Genomic DNA, 13218 nt, shown 5'->3' on the forward strand with positions numbered 1-13218 from the left:
ATGTGCATTTGTGTTATTATGCACTGTGAGCCAATCCACTGCCAGGATGACTTGCCCCAGCCAGTGGTTTTGTCACACAGCCGAGAGCCTGGCCTGCCAACACTAATCTTCTAAGAAGGGAAATTGGGAAGTCTTAAACCCCAACTTTAAATTTGGTGAGCAACACAATAAAAAAGAAAGGACTCACAACTCATGGCCCATACTCCCACTCTTAGTTCATACCTCAAGACGAAACTAAAAGAAAATCAGTTGGGCACAGACAGTGAACACATATGTTCATCGACTATTTTGTCCACTGTAGTGAAAATGACTCCTTAATTTCTTAACATTTCACCGATATTTTTCCTTTTTGTTGTTGCTTGTTTTCTTTTACTTTTTGTTTAGGTTTTCTATATTGTGTTTTTGTTTTATTTGAATGTGTACTGATTGATTCAAGGATTTCTATACATGTGTTTCTCTCTCCTTATTTCTAGCCTTTTTAAAACTTTTATTTATTTATTTATTTTTTGAAGGTATTATTTTCCTATGCTCTGTATTTTGAGGGTTAGGTCCCCCTGCCCCCACCCATCCCCGTGATGCTGAGGATTGAACCTAGGGATAGGGGTTTTGATTAGCATATTATGATTTTGTTTTGTATTATTTTTACCACTACTCTATGTCCCTTGTCTCCTTCTCTTTTTTCTATTGCTGACACTCAATTCCATTCCCTCTCTCCTCCTTTAAAGTCATTCTTTTTTTTTATTCCATTGTGCATATATGCCACATTTTCTTTGTAGTTGTACACAATAACTTTTATTTATTTATTTATATGTAGTGTTGATGATGGAATCCAAGGCCTTGCATGTGCGAGGTGAGGGCTCTACCACTGAGCCACAACCCCAGCCCCCCCTCTCTCCTCATTTATGTGCTAGATTTTTTCTTCCCCTTTCACATTGACAACAAATCCTTGTGACGAGCGGCAAATAAATTATTGCTTTGAACTCCATAGGCTTGGATAGGTAGACTGCCCTTCTGAATTTCTTTCGGTACAACTGTGCTGAAAGACATGCCCACTTGCAGGTGGTCACTGTTAATGGGGCAGATTCTATGCCTGGTGTGGAATTTATGAGTTAGATAGTTTTGAATTTAGATGCCTGCTAGCCTTGGGATACCAGTGTGCCTAAACAGCTTTGAGGTGCCAGCTGCCTGGAGGAGGAATTACTGTGCAAGTGATAAGCCTCCAACCCAGCCAATTCCCCACAGCTTCTCCCTTCTTGTTTACCTTGAAGAACCCCATGTTACAATAAATTCCTTTGGTGTGTTTTGCTATAAATAAGAATTCATGGGCTTTTCCCTTTGTTAGAATCAGATTCATCAGGTCTTTCCCACCTGTCAAGTCACTGCTTTCAATGTATTTCTTGTCCTTTGTGTTTATTTCTCAATAATAATTTCCCAGATTTTTTTTAAAAATATTTTTAATGTTTTTTTGTTGTTGTAGGTGAACACAATACCTTTATTTTATTTTTTATGTGGTGCTGAGGATCAAAACCAGTGCCTCATGTGTGCCAGGTGAGCACTCTACCACTGAGTCACAGCCCTAGCCCACTTTTCCATATTTTTATTTCCAGTTGGCCCACACCTCTGAGAGTTACTTATTTCTCCCCATGAAGGCTACAGGTACAAATCCTATAGATGTTATCAAAGCATCTTGATATGCACATTTTGAAACTGCAAACACTTTTCTACCCTCCTATTTCTTCTTTCCTCATACTCAACTCTATCTTTAACACCTCATAATACTAATTGACATATATAATATCTGCCCCTACCATCAATTTCACAGCAATAATAAGGCAGAAATCATAGATAATACCTATTGTTTAATTTTATACCAAACATAATTCATGATTATTTACTGTTTTTACTGATGGAAATTTCTGATCCTACTATTTCTACATATTGTACCAATTAACATTAAATATGAAAATAAGAACTAAAGACCTGGTCTATTGCTATATATTGTTTGCATAGATTAAAGCTATCATTGGGCTCCCTCCAAAACTGTAAAGTACTAGTAACATAGAAAGCATTATAAACTCATAAGATAGAAACTTTACAGCACCATATCCATCCAGATATATGGGTAAACACACAAACAATAAGAAAAAGTAAAGGAACAAACAATGCTAAACAACAAAGAACTGATACTACAGTTTAGAAAATGTCAGGGATGGAATTCAGAAAGTTCAAAATTAAACAGATCTATGAGGTAAATTATGAAGTAAGAAATTAAATCAGAATGAAAATACAGAATGAAAAAAAATCACTTTAATAAGGAGATAGAGATCCTGAAGAAGAATCAGTCCGAAATCCTCTAAATGAAGGAATCAGAAAAACAAATTAAAAATTCATTGGAAAGCATCACCAACAGAAAAGACCACATAGAAGACAGAGTTTGAAACAATGAAGACAAAGTATATAATCTTGAAAATAGAGTTGTTAAGAGGATAAAAAATGCTAAGAGACCATGAATAAAATTCCAAGATGGATAAAATGAAAAGACTAAACTTAAGACTTATTGGGTAGATGAAAGCTCAGAGTTAAACAAAAGGAATGCACAGTTTTTTTCAATAAAAATTTCCCAAGCCTTAAAAAAAAAACAGAAAATCAGGTACAGGAGGCATACAGGACCCCTAAATATACAAAACTACAACAGACCCACACAAGAACTTATTATAAAAATGCCTAACATACAGATTACAGAATTTCAAAGGCTGCCAGAGAAAAGCAGCAGGCCACATTTAAAGGGAAACCAATACAGATCTCAGTTGATTTTTAAACTCAGACCCCTAAAGCTGGGAGGTCTTGGAATTATATATTCCAAGCTCTGAAAGAACATGGACTCAGTCAAGAACACCATACCCAGTGAAATTAAGCTTCAGAATAGACAATGAAATAAAAATCTTCCATAATAAATAAAACTTAAAACAATTCACAAATAGAAAGCCTGCACTACAAAAAATACTCAATAAAATATTTCTTGAAGAAATGAAAAATAAAAATGAAAAACAGCAAAAGGAGAAACTACACTACAAGAATAGTCAATGAAAGGATAAACTAATTCAAATTAAAAACATAGAAATAACTCAAATGATATGGAATAAAAACCATATCTCAATAATAACATTGAATGTAAATGGCCTAAACATATCCATCAAAAGATATAGACTGGCAGATTGGATTAAAAACCAAGACTCAACATATGCTGTCTCCAAGAGACTCACCTCATAGGCAAAGATAACCACAGACTGAAGGTAAAAGAATGGGAAAAAAAAAAAACATATCATTCACATGGATCTTATAAACAAGCCAGAGCTTCTATCTTCATATCATATAAAGTAGATTTCAAGCCAAAATTAATGAAAAAGAATCAGAAGGACATTCCATATTGTTTAAAGAAAATATATATCAACAACACATAACAATCGTTAAGTATTTATGCCCCAAACAGTGTAGCAACTACATACAAACAAACCCTTCTCAATTTTGAAAATCAAATGGCCACAACAAAAAAAATTTGGTGACTGTAATATGCCTGTTTCATGGAATAGATCCTCCAAACAAAAACTAAATAAAAAAGCTATGAAACAGAAAAATACCATTAATAATTTAGATTTAACAGATATATGTAGACTATTTCATCCATCAATGAATATACTTTCTTCTCAGCAGCACAGATCCTTCTCTAAACTATACCATGTCTTATATCAAATTGAATCAGGAGGACATGGAATATTTATATCAATTTCAAGCAAAGGAATTGAAGATGCTATCAAAAGCCTACCAACAGAGCTGAGCTTGTGGTTCAGAGGTAAAGCGCTTGCCTAGCATGCATGAGGCACTGGGTTCAATTCTCAGCATCACATAAAATAAAAAACAAAGACATTGTGTCCACCTATAACTAAAAAAATATTTTAAAAAGAAGCCTACCAGAATACAACAGACACTAGTATGGCAATATGTATAAACGTGGCTGTATAACCAATGTGATCCTGCAATCTGTACATGTGGGAAAAATAAGAATTCATACTCCATTTGAATCAAATGTGTGATATATCTGTCAAGATCATTGTAATGTTTTGAGCAACCAATAAAAAAAAGAAGGCTACCAACAAAGAAAAGCCCAGACCAGATGGATTCTCAGTGGAGATCTACAAGACCCTCAAAGAAGAACAAGCATCCAAACTTCTCAAATTATCCCATAAAATAGAAAAGGAGGAAACCCTTCCAAACTCATTCCATGAAGCTAGTAACACTCTGATACTAAAACCAGACAAAGACACATTGAGGAAAGAAAACTTCAGACAGATTTCCCTGATGAACATAGATACAAAAGTTCTCAATAAAATACTGGCAAATAACATACAAAAACATTAAAAAATAGAGTACCATAATCAAGTAGGATTCATTCCAGGGATGCAAGGTTGGTTCAACATCACAGTAATAGACAAGAATCACACGATTATCTCAATAGATGCAGAAAAAGCATTTGACAAAATTCAGCATCCATTCATGTATTCATGCTCAAAACCCTAGAAAAAACTAGGGATGGTAGGAATACACCTCAACATTGTAAAAGCTATATGTTAAATCCAATGCCAACATCATTGTAAATGGAGAAAAATTGAAAGCATTCCCTCTAAAACTATAACAAGACAGAGATGCCCTCTTTCACCAATCCTATTCAACATAGTCCTTGAAACCCTAGCCTGAGCAATTAGACTAAAGAAAGAAATTAAAGGAATATAAATAGGAAAAGAAGACCTCAAACTACCCCTATTTGCTGACATCAGTATTCTATATTTAGAAGACCCCCCAAAAATCCAACTGAAAGCTTCTAGAACTCATAAGTGAATTCAGCAATGTAGCAGGATATAAAAATTAATACAAATAATTAATTTTGTTCTTGTACACCAATGACAAATCAACTGAAAGAGAAATCAGAAAAACTATCTTATTCACAATAGCCTCAAAACAAAACAAAACAAAAACTTGGGAATCAATCTAACAAAAGAGGTGAAATACCTCTACAATGAAAATTAAAGAACACTGAAGAAAGAAATTGAGAAAGACCTTAGAAGATGGAAAGACTGCCCGTGTTCTTGAAGAGGCAGAATTAATATTGTCAAAATGGCTGTACTATCAAAAATGCTATACAGATTTAATGCAATTCCTACCAAAAGTGCTATACAGATTTAATGCAATTCCTAATAAAATTCCAATGATGTTCTTGACAGAAATAGAAAAAGGAGTAATGAAATTCATTTTGCAAAATAAGAGGCCCAGAATGGCCAAAACAGAGAAAAGTAAAGCAGGAGGCATCACAATACCAGAACTTAAATTATACTACAGAGCTATTACAACAGAAACACCATGGTATTGGCACCAAAATAGACATGAAGACCAATAGAACAGAATGGAAGACACAGAAAAGAATCCACATAAATACAGTTTTCTCATATTAGACAAAAGTGCCAAAAACATGCATTGGAGAACAGATAGCCTCTTCAACAAGTAGTGCTTGGAAAACTGGAAATCCATATGTAGCAGAATGAAATGAAATTGAGCCCTATCTTTTACCTTGCCCTAACTCAACTCAAAGTGGATGAAGGAACCTGGGCATTAGACCAGAGACCCAAGAAAATGTAAACCGAACTCTCTGTTATGTGGACTTAGGATCTGACTTCTTTAACAAGATGTAAATCAAGAATCAATAAATAACATGGTATTAAACTAAAAAGCTTCTTTACAACAAAGGAAACCATCAAGAACACGAAGAGAGAGCCAACAGAATGGGAGAAAAACTTTGCCACCTATACCATAGATAGGGCATTAATCTTCAGGATACATAAAGAACATATACACAAATTAGCCCATTAATAAATGGGCAAAGGAATTAAACAGATACTTCTCAAAGAATAAATATGAATGGTCAAAAATATATTAAGAAATGTTCAACATCTCTAGCAATTTGAGAAATACAAATTAAAACCATACTGAGATTCTATTTCATTTTATTTTCAGTCAGAATGGCAATTATCAAGCATACAATAATAAATATTGGTGAGAATATGGGGAAAAGGCACACTCATACACTGCTGGTGAGACTGGAAGTTGGTTCAACCCTTCTAGGAAGTAATACAGAGATTCCTCAGAAAACTTGGGATGGAGCCACCATTTGATCCAGTTATCCCTCTTCTTGGTATATACCCAAAGGACTTAAAATCAGCATACTTCTACAGTGATGCTGCCACATCAATGTTTATAGCAGTGCAATTCACAGTAGCTAAGCTATGGAACAAACCTAGGTGCCTTTCAACAGATGAATGGATAAAGAAAATGTGGAATATATACACAATAGAGTATTATTCAGCCATAAAGAAGAATCAAATTATGGCATTTGCTGGTAAATGATTAGAACTGGGGACTATTGTGCTAAGTGAAATAAGCCAATCCCCAAAACCGAAGGCTGAATGTTCTATCTAATATGTGGATGCTAACCCACAAAAATGGACAAGGGGAAGAGTAGAAGTTCAGTGGATTAGACCAAGGGAAATGAAGGTTGGGGGTAGGAAATAGAAAAGACAGTAGAATGAATCAGTCATGACTTCCCTATGTTCATATATGAATAAAAGGCAGTATAACTCCACATTTTTTTTCAAGTACAAGAATGGGATCCTAATTAGAATAAGCTATACTCTATGTATGCAAAATATGGCAAAATACATTTTACTGTCATGTTTACATAAAAACAGTTAAAAATTGAACCAAAAAAGATTAAGTCCATATTTTATAACACCATAATAAATGTTTTCAAGTGTAATATTTTGGCTATAATGCCAATAAATAATAACTAATATATTAATTTCATTTTCAGACTGGAAAAAATGTTTTCTGAACTGTCACAAAGATATAATGTATATTGATTTGGACTATTCAATTTTAACTTACACTTAATAAATATGCTTCCTAATTTTGGACCATAGGAAGTTTATTAATAAAATAATTTTAATTATTACCTGCACAATTAATTTTTTTAAAGTTAAACATAATAATAGCACTTTACTTTTTTGCAAAAAAATATTTGGAATAAAATCTACAATGATTATGTGGTAAAATATGGTAACACTCATTTTTCTCCATTTATAACATGTCCTCTGGCTAAACAATTTCAAGTCTGTTTTTTTTTTCTCCCTAAACTGAATATCACTGGTTGTAGAAATATTATTTTATATAAGTTCTAGGTTGTATTTTTAGATTGATTGTAGTACTTACAAACTATATGTGCTCTAAATCCAGTTCTTTTTGGCCTATCACACTGCTCTCTTCCTTGGTAAACAAAAGAAAAAAAGAAAAACCCCAAACACGTTTATGCGCACTAAATGTTTTCCTAATTCAAACAGAATTCTACATCTTTCAATAAGACAGGCCTTGGAATTTGAAAAAGTTATTGCTCTAAAAATTAGAAGATCTGGATTAATTTCCATGTGTATTATTTACAGGTTACATGACTTTAGGAAAATTAGTCCATTTTTCTAGGCCTTAATTTCTTTAACCAGGAGAAATGAATAAATCAAATAAATAAAATCTCACCAAGTCAAAACCACTAACGAAATAAAATCTAAATACACTAAAAACAAAGAAAGAGACTGAAACAGTAAGAAAATCCTTCCAAAAAAGAGAGCCCAGGGATACAGATATTAGTGTTAAATTCTACCACACAGAAAAAACAAAACAAACAAAAACTAATCCAAATACCAATCATTCTAACGTCCTTCAAAAAAATTGAAGAAACACATTCAGATATATACATAGTACAAGGCCAGCACTACTCTTATACCAAAACTAGACAAGAATATCAGAAGAAAATAAAATTAAAGGCCAATATTCTTGATGAAAATGGCTTCAAAATTCCTCAACAAAATTCTTCAACAGAAAAACTAAATTCATGAGTATATTTAATGATTATATACCATGATAAAAATCAGAATTACCTCTTGGTCCAGGATTGTTCAACATACACAAGTCAAAAAATGTGATACACCACATTAATAGCATAATGGACAATAATCATAAAATCATCTCAACAAGTGCTCAAAGGGCAGTTGACATAATTCATTATCCTTTTATGATAAAAATTCACAACAAATTTGGTTTATAAGGAATATATCTCAACATCATCATAAGAGCCATCTGTCACAGATAAGTCCATAGCTAAATTATATTCAAAAGTGAAAAGGTGAAAACTTTTTCTGAAGACAAGGATGCTCAGTCTTACCACTTGTATTCAACATAGTATTTGAAAGTCTTACAGAACTTATGGAAGAAAAATAAACAAAAGGCAGATAAATTGGAAAGAAAGAAGTTAAAAATGTCTGCTAAGACAGTATGATCTCATTTACACAAAATCCTAAAGGTTATGAGAAAATGTTAGAATAAACATAGCCTCTCACTACCTACAGATGTATCCATTTAGTCAATTTTCAGGGTACAAAATCAACATACCAAAATAAGTAGCAGATAGATATTAGAAGATGGCAGATTGGAGGCACTGAGCATTTTTGTTCTGCTTTTCCATAAGATAGAACCAAAACAACAGGAGTGTAGCTACTTATTGAGTTGGGTGGCCTTAGGAGAGGACTGGAAGAGAACAGTTGAGAAAAGGAGACTTGGAGAAGCCCACAGATTTTGGATAATGGAAGAGTGAGGAAAAAAGTGCCCAACCACTGAACACATGGCATCAAGGCTGGGGGAGGGGGAAAAACTCTATGAAAGAAGGAGGGTCCTAGAGAACTCCACTAGTACAGAATTTGGCATCTTGCAGACAAGGTGCAAATAAGTAAGAGACGTGGGAACTGCACAGCAACCTGGCTCTGGAGAAGTTCTCTAAACCTCCCAGAATGTTCTCATGAAACTATTATCAGGAACCAACTTGAGAAGGGTCCTATTGTCTGAGTTGACTGTTCTGAGGATTAGAGATCCAAGAATTTTCTTATCTCTGGGACTCTGGACTCTGACAATTTCACTGCACTGACTACAGTGGTGGCTGCCTATGAGACAGTACGGTCCAAAGGAGAGACATTGACACAAACCCATTGAAAATTCTATGCCACAGGAAAACAACAACATGGAGGGGAGCAAAAGATGCTAAATTGGTGGTTCAGGAAATCTGCTAACAGTCTCAGGGAGTGACAAGTCCCATGTGAATTTCTGTGAGAATCAAGTTTGAGGACACTGATAAGGTTGGCAGTGACTGTATGTATGAAACACCCTGCCTCCCATCAGATCCATAGCCTCTCACTACCTATAGAGGTATCCAGGGATGTGCTGCCATTTTCCCTGTCCTTACAACATGTAGGTCAAAAAGTTCCAGACAGAATTTTTACTTGGTGAGCTAAGAATTCTGACTTAGCTTGTTAATGTGCCACAATAACAATATTTGTCGTGCACTGTAGAGAGAATCTCTGCCTACTGATTTTTGTATTCCATACTAGCACATTCTAGTGTCCAAAGTAGATAAGAGGAATTCCAGATAGCTTTACCACAATTCAGTCCTGTTAATCACCTAGGGAGCAGGACAAGAGAAAGAAGTGGAGAGTGAATGACAACAAGACTGCACTCTCTGTAGGGTCGAAAGCTTGCAAAAATCCAAAGAGAGGATTTGATCAGCAGGGTTGCAATCATTGACTCTCCTCACCTCAATTGGGGTGCCATAACAAGGATAATACTTTTACATTTTTATCTAAAAATGTTTTTCTTCTCTTCTTAACTTTTAGTGTTTTCTTTCTAGTTTTCCCCCTTTTACTTTTCTCCTCTTTGCTCATCTTGAGACAACCAGGAAACACTTGACCTGAGGATCTCAGATTCTGCTCCTGGAAAAGGAAGCACATCTGCCTCAGACATTGGCAACATGATAATCTTCAGGCTGACCAGCTCTTCCCCACCAGGACATTCCCACCCAACGATTCCTCAGGCTATGCAAATAGGCCCAAAACAGACCAAAAGATATTCCAGCAAACAGGATGGGCAGGAAAGAACACCCATGGGCTCCACAAGTATGGTGATGGGAATTGTATCCACATAGGCATCTTCTGAAGGCAACACTTCTACATGGTCAGAAGCCAGTGGCTTCCACGGGGGCAGCAGGAACCTTAGGAATCTGGCAGGGGCATTGATGGGCTTCACACTCACCACCCCTATACAGCATCCTCTATTCTGACACAACACTGTGCCTTGTGCCCTACACACTGTGCTGTAATGTAAATTATGTTTCAGTTAATAACATAAAGAAAAACAATGCTGAAAGGTCATGAGGGGAGACATACAGATGCTCCGGCACTCACACCATGAGGTCATGAGGGTGGGGTGGATCCTAGGCTTCCTTCATGTCCTATGCATAGCAGCACTCAGGGCCAAGGTCTCACACTCACTGTGTACACTAAGGCCTGCCTCCATTAAGAGTTGTGAAGATGGTTGTCAGTTCTGGGTTGCTAGATTCCTGTCCATAAACTCCCGTGCATTTTGAAATTGCACTGACCAAATATTCATCGTCCCCACCCCGCTACCCCTGGGCTGTGCTTGTGACTAACAGGCAAGAAGAAGCCACAGGAAGTTGTGGACTACAGGAGAACTCAGGGAGAACAGGCATTTGGGACCAAGAGTAGAAAAGGGATGGTGGCTATCGGAATGGAGGCCATGGTTTGAGGGCTTCTTGATGAAAGGGCCTCAGCATGAAGGGGATTAGCCTTCATCTGCCTAAATAATGTAGTAAAAGTGTCCTTCCTTCTCACCTGGAGAGGGAAAGTCACCTTGCACACTGGGGGTGGGAGGGAGATCAACTTCCGTTTCTAAGAACAACAGGGAGAATACCTGTCTGTCAAGTCCTAGCCCTGCCCACTGGCAGGTATAGAGAAAAAGAGCCTGGGAAACCCTGTCTTTCCATTCCAAGACAAAGCCACTCAAAATGCACCAAAGGAATTCCTCTGCTATACAGCCTTCCTTCCCTCCTCCAGCATTTCTGAATATCTGCTAGAGCTGTCACCCTATGAGCCTGGAGTTGGCCAACTGATCCTGAGCTTCCTGCTTGGGCATACTCCCCCAAACCTCATTATGCCTCCCCAGCCTGCAGAAGCTTCTGCACATTGTAAAATTCCAGGCAGCAATTATCTAGTCCCTAGGACAAGGTTGAATTCGAAATCTTCCATTTCCTGGCTGCATGCAATGAGCCCCTGCTTCCATCTGGAAACTGGTTTTATCATAGGGGGATTTATCACTCTCAATGTATTGTTTAGAAAAATATTCCAAGATGTTTTTCCTTTTAAAAAATTTCTAAGCTTCTGAAAATTTCTCAACTGGGGCCCTCCACGAAAATGGTGAACTATCAATATGACAAATATATTTTTAAGGTATCCATTTCTAACTACTAAGGACAAGAAGAAGCTGCATTAGCAGTTCTGGGAGTTCCAGCCCTATAAAGATGACAGAGCTAGAAGATGCCCAAAGCCTCCCATCCTCACTGACCTGAGGCTTTGTCAATGACAAACCCAAAGCCAACATCATACTGAACAGAGAATAAGTGAAAACATTTCCTCTTAAATCAAGAAAAATGCAAGAATGTCCACTGTCACCACTTCTATTTAACACTCTTTTTTGAAACTCTATACAGAGCAATCAGGCAAGAGAAGAAAGTTATAGGGATATGAATAGAAAAAAATCAAATTAACTGTTTGCAATCCTTGATCCTGTATCTGAAAAACTCTACCAGGACATTTCTAGAGCCGATAAATAAATATAGCAAAGTACTAGGATACCTGATCAACATTCATAAGTCAATAGCTTTCCTATATTCCAACAGTGATTCTGCTGAGAAAGAAATTTTTAAAAAATTGTCCCATTTATAACACCCTAAAAAATACTTGGAAATAAATCTAATCAAGGAGGTAAAAGATCTCTACCATTAAAATTGCAGAACACCAAAGAAAGAACTTGAAGAAGACATTAGAAGATGGAAAGCCCTCCCATGTGCTTGGATAAGAGAATTAATCATTTTAAACAGTCATATTGCCAAAAGCAATATACAGATTCAATGCAATACCCATCAAAATACCAAAGACATTCTTCAAAAATCGTCCTAAAATTCACTAAAAAGCACCAGAGATCCATAATAACCAAAGCAATCCTAAGCAAAAAGAACAATGCTGAACTAATCATGATACCTGATTTCAAATTATACTACAGAGCCAAAGTGACAAAAACAGGATTGTATTGGCATTAAAATAGGCATAAAGACCAAGGGAATAGAATAGAAGTCACAGGGACAAAGACACATACTTATGGTCATCTGATTTTTGACAAAGATGCCAAAAATATATGTTGGAGACAGGTCTTTTTAAAGAATGGTGCTGGAAAAATTGGATGTTCATACAGAATGAAATTATATCCCTATATCTAACCATGCACAAAAATCAAATCACAGTGGATCAAAGGGTTAACAATTAGAGCAGAAATCTTGCAACTGCTAGAAGAAAACATATGGTCAATATTCCCTCATATCTGTTCTGGCACTGACTTCCTTAATAAGACCTCTTAAAAGTCAAGAAACAAAATCAAGAATCAATAAATGGGATGCCATCAAATTAAAAAGCTTCTGCACAGCAAAGGAAATGATTAGGTGTATGAAGTATGACCATACAGAATGGGAGAGAATCTTAGCCAGCTGTTCCTCTGACACGGAATTAATATCTAAAATATATAAAAAATAAAACTCAAAGAGGCTAACACCCCCAACCCCCCAAAATAACCCATTGAATACATTGGCAAAAGACCTAAACAGATATTTATCAAAAGAAACATAAATGGAAAAAAAAGTTCAACAGCTCTAGCAATCAGGGAAATTCAAATCCAAACTATTCCAAGGTTTCATCTCATTCATTCCATTCAGAATGGCAATTGCTAAATTAGAACAAATTATAGTCCATGATTTCATAATTATGTCAAAATGGATTCTACTTTTATGTAAAACTAGAAAGAATTAATAAAAAAGAGTACAAATAATAATAGATGCTGGCAAAGATGTGGAGGAATAGGTACCACTCATACATTGTTGGTGGGACTGCATATAATTACAACCACTCTGGAAGGCACTACGGAAATTCCTCATGAAACTAAGAATAGAATAGC

At 35.9% G+C, this 13218-nt stretch overlaps 1 protein-coding gene across 4 annotated transcripts in view; it reads right to left on the reverse strand.

Annotated features, from left to right (window-relative positions):
* Stxbp5l (syntaxin binding protein 5L) overlaps positions 1–13218 on the reverse strand; it is a 326234-nt gene that overhangs the window by 95691 nt on the left and 217325 nt on the right. The window lies entirely within an intron of this gene.

Source organism: Callospermophilus lateralis, chromosome 10 (assembly GCF_048772815.1).
Source record: "Callospermophilus lateralis isolate mCalLat2 chromosome 10, mCalLat2.hap1, whole genome shotgun sequence".
Taxonomy (NCBI): Eukaryota; Metazoa; Chordata; class Mammalia; order Rodentia; family Sciuridae; genus Callospermophilus; species Callospermophilus lateralis.